Here is a 15,208-nt window from a genome sequence, read left to right as displayed (position 1 = left end):
ACATTTTTTTTATCACTGAATTAATCCAAGGAAATGTAGGTTCTGGATAACGGCTGAGGGTTCCTGTTTCGATCCCCACCTTCTACCAATTTCGTCACGTCCATTGTGTTCTTGAGCAAGACACTTCACCATTGCTCCCTTATGGGTCGTGGTTAGGGCCTTGCATGGCAGCTCCCGCCATCGGTGCGTGAATGTGTGTGTGAATGGGTGAATGTGGAAATAGTGTCAAAGCGCTTTGAATACCTTGAAGTTAAAAAATTGCTATACAAGTATAACCCATTTACCATTTACTTTTATTAAAATGATTATAAGTATTATCCCTATAATTCATTCGGTGTTGTAACTTGTTTATTAAAGATGCTTGGCAGAAAACTGGCATTGTTTTGTAATTGGTACTGTCCCTTTAAGATTGCATAAGTGGCAGTGGGGACCAGGTGTGGATTAAAGTGTTTTTTTTTGGTACAATTGATTGACGCTTTTTTTTTCTGACCGTGTGTCGCGGGCTTTTTGTGTACGACAAGTGAACCACGTTTTTGTTTGTCTTGTAATGTGGACTATTGTGAGCAGGACTGCTTGCCGCAACATAATAAAATAAGGACGTTGGCGAATGTTTGTCCTTTAGTTTCATCAAATGCACAACACTGCAACTGGAGCACTCAAAATATTAGTGAAACTTGCGGTAGAATCCTCTTACTAAGAAAACATTTGAAGGCTTTTTACTGGGAAAACATGATCATCAAATGTCAGACTTTCCAAGAAGAATGTAGGAATGCATGTTAACTGAAGTACAGGTTGATTTTAGAGACTGCCTGATCATCCAAATCCCCATTGGTCAATCTCTGACACTGCATGTAACGTTTGACTTGACCAGCTAATGGCAGTAGGGAGAACCTGTGCCAGTGGTTCTTTAACCAGGTACCTACTCAGAAAAAAACGTGGCTATATACTAGGGTGTGGGGAAAAATCGAATGGAATACGAAACAAATCGAATACGTTGTGCGATTCAGAATCGATTCTCATTTTTAAAAAATCTATTTTTTTTTTTTTTTTTAATCAATCCAGCAAACCACTACACAGCAATACCATAACAATGCAATCCAAATCCAAAACCAAACCTGACCTAGCAACTCTAAAAAATGCAATAAACAGAGCAATTGAGAAGACACAAACACGACACAGAACAAACCAAAAGTAGTGAAACAAAAATGAATATTATCAACAACAGTATCAATATTAGTTATAATTTCAGCATAGCAGTGATTAAAAATCCCTCCTTGACATTATCATTAGACATTTATAAAGAATAAAAAAAAGAACAATAGTGTGACAGTGGCTTACACTTGCATCGCATCTCATAAGCTTGACAACACACTGTGTCCAATGTTTTCACAAAGTGAAGTGAAGTGAATTATATTTATATAGCGCTTTTCTCTAGTGACTCAAAGCGCTTTACATAGTGAAACCCAATATCTAAGTTACATTTCAACCAGTGTGGGTGGCACTGGGAGCAGGTGGGTAAAGTGTCTTGCCCAAGGACACAACGGCAGTGACTAGGATGGCAGAAGCGGGAATCGAACCTGCAACCCTCAAGTTGCTGACACGGCCACTCTACCAACCGAGCTATACCGGTTGGTTGGTAAAATAAGTCATATTTTTTAGTCGTTTAATAGTTAAAACAAATTTACATTATTGTAATCAGTTGATAAAACATTGTCCCTTACAATTATAAAAGCATTTTTTTCTTTTTTAAATCTACTACTCTGCTTGCATGTCAGCAGACTGGGGTAGATCCTGCTGAAATCCTATGTATTGAATGAATACAGAATTGTTTTGAATCGGTAAAATATCGTTTTTGAATTGAGAATCGAATCGAATCGAAAAAAACTATATATTATCGAATCGTGACCCAAAGAATCGATATTGAATTGAATCGTGGGACTCCCAAATATTCGCAGCCCTACTATATACATACAGTAGTGTAGCTGGCCTAAGTGTGCATTAAAACAAGGTAGACGTTTTACAAGTTTAACACGTATATTTAGAAGTTTTGGCCACTCCAACATTACGCACAGTTTGAACAGTAACACTTTGTTTGAATATTTAATTGAATTATTATTTTGCATACCATTAGATTGAACCCTTGTATACACATCCAGCAGTTTGAGAATCACTGATGTATGGTAAAGACCACACAGGGTGGAGAGTGGAGACTAAGGAAAAGTGTTTAACAACATATTGATTGACATGGAAACTGACCAATGAAGAGTGAGTGACTAAACCGAACACACATTTGACCTCAAGACAAGAGTGTTTGGTAATGTAAGAACGCATGAAGACTGACAGATCGACTGACCAACAAAGAGTGAGTGATAAAACTGGTTAATCCGACCAAAACCCACCAATTAGGAGTGACTGACCAATGAAAAGTGTATGACAAAACTGGACAATGTATTGTGCTACGTGTAATGATTGACATGGAAACTGAAAAAATGAAGAGTTACACATGTTGGACTCCAAGCAAATTTGTTTAGTAATCTAAGAATGTGTGTCGACTGACGTTAATGACTGACATGTTGACTGACCAATGAAGAATGAGTGGAGAAACTGGCCAATTCGACCAATGAAGAGTGAGCGACCGAACCGGCATTTTCTGGCACTCGTTTGTTGATCTGTAGACTGTTGACTTGTCAATCCCTTGTACTGCATGTAATGACTGACAGGTAGACTGACCAATGAAAAGTGAGTGAAGAAAACAAGACAATGTGCTACATGAATGGAAAACTTTTTGACTGACCAATGACGGTGTAGGACAGGGATCCTCAAACTTTTTGACTCGGGGGCAGCATTGGGTTAAAAGAATATATGTATATGTATATATATATACATATATATATATATATATATATATATATATATATATATATATATATATATATATATATATATATATATATATATATATATATCCATCCATCCATCCATCTACTTTCTACCACTTATTCCCATTTGGGGTCACGGGGGGCGCTGGTGCCTATCTCAGCTACAATCGGGGGGAAGGCGGGGTACACCCTGGACTATATACGGTGTGTATATATATATATATATATATATATATATATATATATATATATACATATATATATATATATATAGGTGTGTATGTGGAGAGGGGCGTGGTCCACGCATTCCCTGCGGACGGGGTGTGTGCAGGGGCCGGCCATGAAGCAGCTGACAGGTGAGTGGATATTCTCAGCTGGAACGAGTTATCTAATCACCTGTTCCTTCATTAGCAGCGTCGGAGACCATGAGAGGGGAGAGAGAACACAGACGCGACGCCGCCTGAGTGAGAGGGGCTGAAACGCCAAAGAGACTTTGTGTGTAGATAATTAAAACAATTGCAAATGCTGGCTGAAAACCCAAGGAGACTTTGTGTAGAAAGAATTAAAACTATTGTACACGCTGCCCCTGAGTGTGGTTCCATTTCCTGTGGTCACAGAAGAACCAGAGTAAGAGTCATCTTCACAATATATATATATATATATATATATATATATATATATATATATATATATATATATATATATATATATATACATATATACACACTTTTATTATATATTTAATTTATAGCCAGATGAGGTGGTTCAGGCATCTGGTCAGGATGCCACCCAAAGGCTTCCCTACGGAGGTGTTCCGGGCCCGTCCGACCGGTAGGAGGCCACATGGAAGACCCAGGACACGTTGGGAAGACTATGTCTACCAGCTGGTCTGGGAAAATCTCGGGATCTCCTGGAAGGAGCTTGACGAAGTGACTGGGGAGAGGGCAGTCTGGGCGTTCCTACTTAGGCTGTTGCCCCCGCGACCTGACCTCGGATAAGCGGAAGAAGATGGATGGATAGATATATTTATAGATATATTCTATATTTATATTTAATCTGGGGCAGCACTCTGGCTTACTCCCACCGCCAAAAACATGCACCTGGGGATAGGTTGATTGGCAACACTAAATTGGCCCGAGTGTGTGAATGTTGTCTATCTGTATTGGCCCTGTGATGAGGTGGCGACTGGTCCAGGGTGTACCCCGCCTTCCGCCTGAATGCAGCTGAGCTCCAGCAACATCGGTGTTTAATCAGAAAAAGACAGGCGGAACAGGAAATAAAACAGTTGCTGCCCATACAAATTGCTGTAATAAGCAGATCTACATTATATTATATACATATTATAAAATCCCCTGAAGAGCAGGGAAATCTGTGAAACAGGCTTGTAGGGATGAAACAGCCTCTGCCTTTTTTCCTGACCTAACGTATATATTCCGCTCTACCCCGGTTTTGAGCACTGTATAACGGATAAATTACAGAAGCTGCATATATATATATATATATATATATATATATATATATATATATATATATATATATATATATATATATATATATATATATGTGCATATATTGATACGATTCAGACGCATTTTTAATGGGCGAGTTGTCAACCCCGGATGAGTCAGGACTCGGACAAGACTGGAATTGCAGATAGGAACTGGTTTTGATACAAAAATTAAATTACACTGGTACAAAAGAACGACAAAAAACGTGCCAAACGCACAGGAGCTAGGCTAACACTGAATATTTAGTCAAAGTCCACAAAGACGTGCCGACCGCACGAGAAACTAAGACGTAACTTAGCGGGTTTAATACAAGGCAGAATAACGAACGGAACCGTTGCATGGAGCAAACAAAACATCCAGGCAGAACTAAGGTAGCAGGTTTAAATACTAAAACAATAATCAAAAACAGGTGTGCGTCAGAAAGTAAGTGCAGGTGGAGCAAAGAAGTCGCCATGGAAGTGCTCAAAACCAAGGGATTGGAAGAGTCCAGAAATAATCAAAACACATAAAGGGACTCAAACATAGTTTAAAGATGTGATCCGGGAACCGGATCACAACATATATGATATTAATAATACTTATATCGAGCGCGATGATGTCACGTTTTCGATGTGAAAATGCATTTTTGGACAATATGATTTGCCTGAGAGGCTAGGAGAAACCGAGAGTAACAAGGATAGATTTAAAAAAAAATATATATATATATTTTATTTTTTTTATTTTTATTTTTTTTATTTTTTTCTTAACTTGTGACTTCCCAAGGGCCGAAGTTTGGGGAACCCTGGTGTAGTATATCTTAATTAATGAATAAAAAAGACTTTAATGTTTTTTTCAGGCCCCTAACTCTACATTAGATATCATATATTGTCGGCCTGGTACGGCACCAAATCATTTTCCCCTTAAAAACTTCAACATCAAAAATTCAACTGTACCATCTGGCCAAGTTGTGCTCAGCATCCTAACGTTATAAATAAACACATGGTTGTAAATCGGTGGAGTTTTAATGGATTACAGCAATAATGAGGGATTGGGAACAGTGTGGGATGTGCAATAGAGAATTTAATATCATTTAAGCTGCAGGCCCCTTTTTAAGTTAAGGAGTGTGTTTGAAGTCAAAGTGATGGCTGTCAGGCCAAATTCTGGAAAAGAATCCAAGCTAAATATAAATCGTCGCTACGATCAAATGTAATTATTCAAACAAAATGTGTCATATTAATCACATTTGGACAATGCCTGTCTCTTAACTCTTATCTCATTTGTCACACCTCAACCCACTAAAAAATAATGAAAAAAAGAAAAGTGGGACTCATTTAAGTAATTCCTGTCTAATTCAAATATTTAATCTCAAAGGTAGCAGATAGATAGACACACACACACACACACACATCCATACATTCCCAGCCTCTGAGGTCTGTTGGGGGGGATTTAATTGTGGACCACCTGCTTGTGTCACCTGGGACACATTGCACATGATTGAGCCAAATGCTTGTGATTGGACACACATGACAACATCCAGGAAAACGGGCTGGATAAGAGTGTGCCCTTTTTTTATTTTTTTTCCTGGCAGGAAAAATACATGCACTTGTCGCAGTGACTTCCCGTAGTGTATCCGTGTGTGGTTGTACCCCCAATCTCTTTGTTTTGGACTGGCATCCCGAGCAGCTTTTATTTGAGTACAAACAGTTCCAAACAAGTGATGGATAGGGAAGGCGGTTTTAATCAGAAAAAAGACAGACGGAACAGGAAATAAAACAGTTTGCTGCCCATGCAAATTGCTGTAATAAGCAGATCGAGATTAAAGCAGCGGCATAATAACTTTCACTGAGGTGAGGAGCAGGGAAACAAAATAAAGCAAACAAATACCTTTGCGCTCTGTTACAGACTTAATGTCTCATTATGGTTTGGCGCCATCATTTTTTGTGTGTCATTAAAACAAATGGCAGAGGATTACACACTAATTACCAAGAGAAGTGTGTCTTCATGTCGGGAAAAGCGAACGCATGTCGACCCAGGTTGATTCTCAAACTTTGGTACGTGTAACACAGGGGTCACCAACCTTTTTGAAACCAAGAACTACTTTTTGGGTACTGATTAATTCGAAGGGCTACCAGTTTGATACACACTTAAATAAATTGCCAGAAATAGCCAATTTACTCAATTTACCTTTAATAAATACATCTATATATATATATAAAAAAAAGGGTATTTCTGTCATTCCGTCGTACATTTTTTTTTCCTTTTACGGAAGGTTTTTTGTAATTGAACGGTTTAAAAGAGGAGAAAACAGGAAAAAAAATGAAAATTGAACTTTATCTTCAATTTTGACTCTTTAAAATTCAAAATTCAACCGAAAAAAAGAAGAGAAAAACTAGCTAATTCGAATCTTTTTTTTTTAAATTTAAAAATAATTTATGGAACATCATTAGTAATATTTCCTGATTAAGATTAATTTTAGAATTTTGATGACATGTTTTAAATAGGTTAAAATCCACTTTGAAATAAGATTTAAATTTGATTCTACAGATTTTCTAGATTTGCCAGAATAATTGTTTTGAATTTTAATCATAATAAGTTTGAAGAAATAATTCACAAATATTCTTCGTCAAAAAAACAGAAGCTAAAATTAAGAATGAAATCCAAATGTATTTTTTATTCTTTACAATTAAAAAAAAATAAAAAAAAATTACTTGAACATTGATTTAAATTGTCAGGAAAGAAGGGAAAGTAATTTAAAAGGTAAACAGGTATATGTGTTTAAAAATCCTAAAATAATTTTTAAGGTTATATTTTTTCTTTAAAATTGTCTTTCTAAAAGTTATAAGAAGCAGAGTAAAAAAATTAATACATTTATTCAAACAAGTGAAGACCAAGTCTTTCAAATATTTTCTTGGATTTTCAAATTCTATTTGAGTTTTGTCTCTCTTAGAATTAAAAATGTGGAGCAAAGCCAGACCAGCTTGCTAGTAAATAAATAACATTTAAAAAATAGAGGCAGCTCACTGGTAAGTGCTGCTATTTGAGCTTTTTTTAGAACAGGCCAGCGGGCTACTCATCTGGTCCTTATGGGCTACATGGTGCCCGCGGGCACCGCGTTTGTGACCCCAGGTGTAACACTTGTGGTACGCGGGCTTCATCTAGTGGTACTTCAAATAATCACTTAATTAAAGTAGTGTTTTATTTTTTCTATATTTAAATACTGTTTGTAATGTTATAGTCAGGCGGATCAGTGCGGCGTCTTCAGTAATGCGGACGTTGTACCGATCCGTTGTGGTGAAGAAGGAGCTGAGCCGGAAGGCAAAGCTCTCAATTTACCGGTCGATCTACGTTCCCATCCTCACCTATGGTCATGAGCTTTGGGTCATGACCGAAAGGACAAGATCACGGGTACAAGCGGCCGTAATGAGTTTCCTCCGCCGTGTGGTGGGGCTCTCCCTTAGAGATAGGGTGAGAAGCTCTGCCATCCGGGCGGAACTCAAAGTAAAGCCGTTGCTCCTCCACATCGAAAGGAGCCAGATGAGGTGGTTCAGGCATCTGGTCAGGATGCCACCTGAACGCCTCCCTAGGGAGGTGTTTAGGGCACGTCCAACTGGTAGGAGGCCACGGGAAAAACCCAAGACACGTTGGGAAGACTATGTCTCCCGGCTGGCCTGGGAACGCCTCGGGATCCCCCGGGAAGAGCTAGACGAAGTGGCTGGGGAGAGGGAAGGCTGGGCTTCCCTGCTTAGGCTGCTGCCCCCGCGACCCGACCTCGGATAAGCGGAAGAAGATGGATGGATGGATGTTATAGTCACCAAAAATATTATATCCATCCATCCATTTGCTGGATCCTATCGCAGCTGCATTCGGGCGGGAGGTGGTGTACACCCTGGACAAGTCACCACCTCACATACTTGTTAAATAAAACCTGAGTATTATTTTTAATGAATACTTAGGCCTACTAAGTGACTTTATTTTAATGTTGGTTATTACGGTGGAGAAAGTTAACAAGTTAAAGTACCACTGATTACCCCCAAATTACCCTCTGTATTTAACCTATCTCCCTGTTCCACCCCCTGCGAGGTGAGGGGAGCAGTGAGCAGCAGCGGTGGCCGCGCTCAGTAATCATTTTGGTGATTTAACCCCCAATTTCAACCCTTGATTCTGAGTGCCAAAAATGGAGGTAATGGGTCCATTTTTATAGAGTTTTGTATGACTCGGCCGGGGTTTGAACTCACGACCTACCGGTTACCGGGCGAGTCAGGTGTTTTCTAAAGTAGTACTTGGTAAAAAAAAACATTTTGAGAGCCAACATGTAGACTGAACAATGGAGGATGAGTGAAGAAACCAGCCAAGCATGTAATGGCTCAGATGGTAGAGGGACCGTTCTAAAACTTGAGCATTACCTTTTCAAATCTAACTTCCACCATTCTACTCGCTGCCGTTGTGTCCTTGGGTAAGATACACTTTATTGCCAAAAGTATTTTTGGCCACCCATCCAAATGATCAGAATCCTTTGTCCTAATCACTTGGCCTGGCCACAGGTGTATACAATCAAGCACTTAGGCATGAAAACTGTTTCTACAAACATTTGTGAAAGAATGGGCCGCTTTCAGGGATTTCCAGCGTGGAACTGTCATAGGATGCCACTTGTGCAACAAATCCAGTCATGAAATTTCCTCGCTCCTAAATATTCCAAAGTCAACTGTCTGCTTTGTTTTAAGAAAATGGAAGAGTTTGGGAACAACAGCAACTCAGCCATGAAGGGGTGGGCCACATAAACTGACAGAGAGTGGTCAGCGGATACTGAAGCGCATGTTTCTATTGCAATGTTTCAAAAGTGCAGTATGCCCGAGACAACCCGAGGGCTTTTACAATCCGTGAAGAATCTTTGAAGAATTTTAATTTGGCAAGGAAATGATTCCCCTAGACCGGGGGTCGGCAACCCAAAATGTTGAAAGAGCCATATTGGACCAAATATACAAAAACAAATCTGTCTGGAGCCGCAAAACAAATTTAAAAGCCATATTACATAGAGATAGTGTGTCATGAGAAATAAATTGAATTAAGAGGACTTAAAGGAAACTAAATGAGCTCAAATATAGCTACAAATGAGGCATAATAATGCAATGTGTACATATAGCTAGCAGATTACGCATGTATTGAAACGGATGGTTGGCGAGTGGAGGCAGATAGCGAAAACGAAATTGAAGAAGAAACTGAAGCTATTGAGCAAATAGCTATTGAAGCTATTCGTCGATTGCTTTCTAACCAACGATTACATCTTTTGACCACTGGAGGAACTTAAATCCGTTGATTGGTAAGTGTTTGTTTGGCATTAAATGTGGGTGGAGGGAAAGGCTGGATGTAAATATAGCTACAAATGTACATACAGCTAGCCTAAATAGTATGTTAGCACCGATTAGCTCGCACTCATGCAGGGACCAAATATGCCCGATGAGTATTCCACACGAGTCAATAACATCAACAAAACTCACCTTTGTGCATTCACGCACAACGTTAAAAGTTTGGTTGACAAAATGAGACAGAAAAAGAAGTGGCATAAAACACGTCCTAGAAAGTCGGAGAAAGTTGTACATGTAAACAAACCACGGTGAGTTCAAAGACCGCCAAAATTAGTAGGACAAAACGGTGCTCGCCAAATACTCGAATCAGTGAAGCATGTTTAATACAAACAGTGTGCTTTTTAACAATTAGGGAAGTTTGTGTCATGTTTGTCCTCCTACAGAAAACATATTAAAACAAAAAATATATTTTTTCCCTTCATCTTTTTCATTTTTCATACATTTTTGAAAAAGCTCCAGAGAGCCACTAGGGCGGCGCTGAAGAGCCGCATGCGGCTCTAGAGCCGCGGGTTGCCGACCCCCACCCTAGACAATAAACCTTTTATCTTTTGTCAGGACAAATTTTCAGGGACAGTTTGTCAAATCCAACTTTGAGCCCTTCTAACGAACAGGTGTGCACAAACTACGCTTAAAAAAATAATTAAATAAATAAATAAGTTATCAGTGTCAGTACAGGCTTGGAAAAAAAAAAAAGATTGTCTATCCTTAGTTTTATTCAACATCTAAAAATGCTTTACTGTTATACAAGTGTAAAAATAAGTTGACTATTCAAAACAAAACCGTAAACATTAATAATGCATGTTGCAGCTATTTAAAATAAACATTTTTAACAGTCACATAATCACAAAAAGAAGTTTCACAGCTCTTACAATTATGATTAGTCTAGTTTCATTGGTGAATGACCAGTTTAAGGTGTACCTTCACGCCTAAAGTCCGCTGGGATAGGCTCCAGTTTACCCGTGACCCTAATAGGGATAAGTGGTGGGAAAACCGGATGGAAATGACAAAAGTGACTTTCGACACAGATGTTATGTTGTATTTTATTTTCTACTACATTGTATATGTATTGTGTGCTTGTTCTCTTTTTCTCTCTTTTTCTTTTCTTTTTTTTGGAAATTGTAATTTTACTGCCTTTTTTACATCATGGCCTACAGAGTAAAACTCGCCTTCTGGCTAATTCTGGCTTTTTTAACCATGTGTAGTCATGCGTTTTTTTTACGAAATTGCATTGTCCCCTTTGAAATAAACTAATCTTAATCTTAATCTGTTTTATTTTGAAGTGTTTGCCAAAGAATGGTGCAAAAACCTTCCAAAAAAGGACACAAAATTAATCTTATGAAGTTGCTTGCTGAACTGAGGCCTCACAATGTCATGTTTGAGGGTAGTTAGAGATCTGATTTTTCTGAATGCTGGTTTGACTCTACAGGTTCAATCTAATTAGCTAACTCTGTTGCGATCTGCGGCTCAGATCTTCACATGTTTGTTTTTTTCATTCTCAGTCCGACCCATTTATTTCCTGTTTTTGTCCATCACTATGGTTACACATCAGTCCTCCTGTTAGTCTCGCCCTGCACACCTGCTACTAATTTTAACCCTCCTATTTAAGCTCACCTTTTCTGTTTACTCATTCTCGGATCCTAATTTGCCCACGCGCAACAGTGACGACTCTCATCATTCTGTGTATGTATTTTCTCGCTAGCTCTCACGCTCAGCCACTTTATTTTCCAGCTTTCATGCTGAATGTTTTTGTTTACTCTTTTGTGTCCTCGTACCAAGTTTTAGTTTTCCTTGTGTTTTATCCTAGCTTTCACGCTAGCGTCTTTTGTTTACCTTTTCTCTTTACACCAGTGTTTTTGTTCATAGCCTTTTATTATTAAATAAATACCCTTTAACTTACCTTGTTGTGTTCATCGCTTCGACGCATCCCTGGAAAAACCACACCGGCATTACCATGCCGAAGAAGAGTCTTCACAAACTCTTTAGTGTAAAAAGTACATCCGTCAAAAAGTTAACTCATGTAATAACCGTATTTCCTGGACCATAAGTTGCTGCTTCTTTTCTACGCTTTGCACCTTGCGGCTTTCTAAAATGGTGCGGCTAACCACTTGGTGGCTGAGTTGCTGTTGTTCCCCAATAATAATAATAATAATAATAATAAGGGATGAGATTTATATCGTGCTTTTCTATTGTTAGATACTCAAAGTGCTCACAGAGAAGTGGAAACCCGTCATTCATTCACACCTGGTGGTGGTAAGCAACATATGGAGCCACAGCTGCCTTGGGGTAGACTGACAGAAGCGTGGCTGCCAGTTTGCGCCTACGGCCCCTCCGACAACCACCAATCATTCATTCATCATTCATTCACCAGTGTGAGCGGCGCCGGGGGCAAGGGTGAAGTGTCCTGCCCAAGGATACAACGGCAGGGATTTTGGATGTCAATAGGTGGGAAGCGAACCAGCAACCCTCAGGTTTCTGGCATGGCCGCTCTACCCACTACGCCAGTGGTTCGCAACCTTTTTTCAGTGATGTACCCCCTGTGAACATTTTTTTAATTCAAGTACCCCCTAATCAGAGCAAAGCATTTTTGGTTGAAAAAAATATAAAGAAGTAAAATACAGCACTATGTCATCAGTTTCTGATTTATTAAATTGTATAACAGTGCAAAATATTTCTCATTGGTAACTATTTGGAATATATATATATATATATATATATATATATATATATATATATATATATATATATATATATATATATATATATATATATATATAAAACTAAAAACTTGTTATAAAATAAACAAGTGATTCAATTATAAATAAAGATTTCTACACATAGAAGTAATCATCAACTTAAAGTGCCCTCTTTGGGGATTGTAATAGAGATCCATCTGGATTCATGAACTTCATTCTAAACACTTCTTCACAAAAAAGTAAATCTTTAACATCAATATTTATGGAACATGTCCACAAAAAAAATCTAGCTGTCAACACTGAATATAGTATTGTTGTATTTTTTTTTCACAGTTTATGAACTAACATTCATATTTTGTTGAAGTATTATTCAAAAAATATATTTATGAAGGATTTTTGAATTTTTGCTATTTTTAGAATAGATTTAAAAAATCTCACGTACCCCTTGGCATACCTTCAAGTACCCCCAGGGGTACCCGTACCCCCATTTGAGAACCACTGCAATACGCCATGCCGCCCCATTGTCTTATAAAAAAGCCGGGAGTCGACTTTGGAATATTTAAGAGTGAGGAAATTTCACGACTGGATTTGTTGCACAAGTGGCATCCTATGACAGTTCCACGCTGGAAATCACTGAAAGCGGCCCATTCTTTCACATTTGGTTTTAGAAACAGTCTCCATGCCTTAGTGCCTGATTTTATACACCTGTGGCTGGGCCAAGTGATTAGGACACCCGATTCTGATCATTTGGTTGGGTGGCATAATAATTTTGGCAATATAGTGCATTATGAAAGACGGTAGTTTGAACCTTGAAATTTTGCACGTCTTTAATTGATGTGTCCTTGAAATTCCAAAGCCTTTCCGTTGCTTTAAAACATTTATTCTTAGCATGCCGGCATGATTAACACCAGCGCCTTATCTTAAAACTCATTTTCTCCGTGTTCATTAAGTCACGGCATGTGGGGTGGTGGGATTCTATTTCCCTTAACTGGGCATATTCAAAACACCGCAGAGAAAAAAGAAATCCCTCGCCATCACGTCCACTGATGAAATTGGCTCCCTTTTAGAAACAAATCCAAAAGTGACAGCGTACGCGTGAATGTGTGTGTGTGTGTGTGTTTCATTTGGGGACGGGGGAGGTGTGTCGGGGAAGCGGCAGCCATAGCCCGAGGCAGCGCTCCTCTCTACGTATCTGATCCGGGCCTAATGAAGCTGAAAGGCTGGCAGTTGTGAGGAGCATCTGCAGATTCGCACAGAGTGATGGGCATCTCATTCCGCTGCCATTACCCATGGGGGTGGGGGATGGGGTTTGGGGGGGCGGGGGGGCTCTCGCACATTTGAGGGCCCTGCCTGCTGTTTGCACGAGTGCTGTGCCCCAGTGTGCCAGCGCTGCAGAAAGGTCATGCCACATGTGCCATCTGGAAAAGATGCATGACAGCCACAGCAGTCTCTCATGTCGCTTTGGACCGGCGATGTAACCAGCTCTCACCGCCTGAATTTTGGAATGTCCACCTCCCTTTTTTTTTTTTTTTTTTTAACCTGCATGCCTTTATCGTAACCATCTTTTCAGATTTTCTGTTCAAGGTTTTTTCCTTAGAAAGCGACACTCACGAGTATAAAACTGCTTTTTAAAAGTAATAATTTCTTATTTCAAGCATGAACAAAAAAAATCATGACTTTGACACAATTGTGTCTCATAATTAAAACGGATGACGGCCAAATGGACTTTGCTGTTTTATTTTCAAAGAAACAAGAGAGAATACGTACTCATATAGTAAGTAGTACATTTGGCACAGTACAGTAAGCTGACAGTTAATATTTAAACATTTAACGTGACACTTCTAACAATTTTGAAAATAAATACTTCATGCACATTCAGGTAAATTCTTCAAAATTACAATAAAGAAAAATTTGGCTGGGGGCCGGCCAAGCTGTATATATCCATCCATCCATCCATTTTCTACCTCTTATTCCCTTTGGGGTCGCGGGGGGCGCTGGTGCCTATCTCAGCTACAATCGGGCGGAAGGCGGGGTACTCCCTGGACAAGTCGCCACCTCATCGCAGTGTATATATATATATATATATATATATATATATATATATATATATGTATATATATATATATATATATATATATATATATATATATATATATATATATATAATAGGGGTGTGGGAAAAAAATAATACGAATACGTTGTGCGATTCAGAATCGATTCTGATTTTTAAAAAATCGATTTACTTTTTTATTTATTTTTTTTAGCACTCCAACAAACCAGTACACAGCAATACCATAACAATGCAATCCAATTCCAAAACCAAACCTGACCCAGCAACACTCAGAACTGCAATAAACAGAACAATTGAGAGGAGACACAAACACGACACAGAACAAACCAAAATAGTGAAACAAAAATGAATATTATCAACAACAGTATCAATATTAGTTATAATTTCAGCATAGCAGTGATTACAAATCCCTCATTGACAATATCATTAGACATTTATAAAAATAAAGAACAATAGTTTCACAGTGGCTTACACTTGCATCGCATCTCATAAGCTTGACAACACACTGTGTCCAATATTTTCACCAAGATAAAATAAGTCGTATTTTTGGTTTGTTTAATAGTTAAAACAAATTTACATTATTGCATCCATCCATCCTTTTCTACCGCTTATTCTCTTTTGGGGTCGCTGGCGCCTATCTCAGCTACAATCGGGCGGAAGGCGGTGTACACCCTGGATAAGTCGCTACCTCATCGCAGGGACAACACATTATTGC

The sequence above is a fragment of the Nerophis ophidion genome, linkage group LG03, assembly GCF_033978795.1.
Source record: "Nerophis ophidion isolate RoL-2023_Sa linkage group LG03, RoL_Noph_v1.0, whole genome shotgun sequence".
NCBI lineage: Eukaryota > Metazoa > Chordata > Actinopteri > Syngnathiformes > Syngnathidae > Nerophis > Nerophis ophidion.
This window is presented reverse-complemented; position numbering follows the sequence as displayed.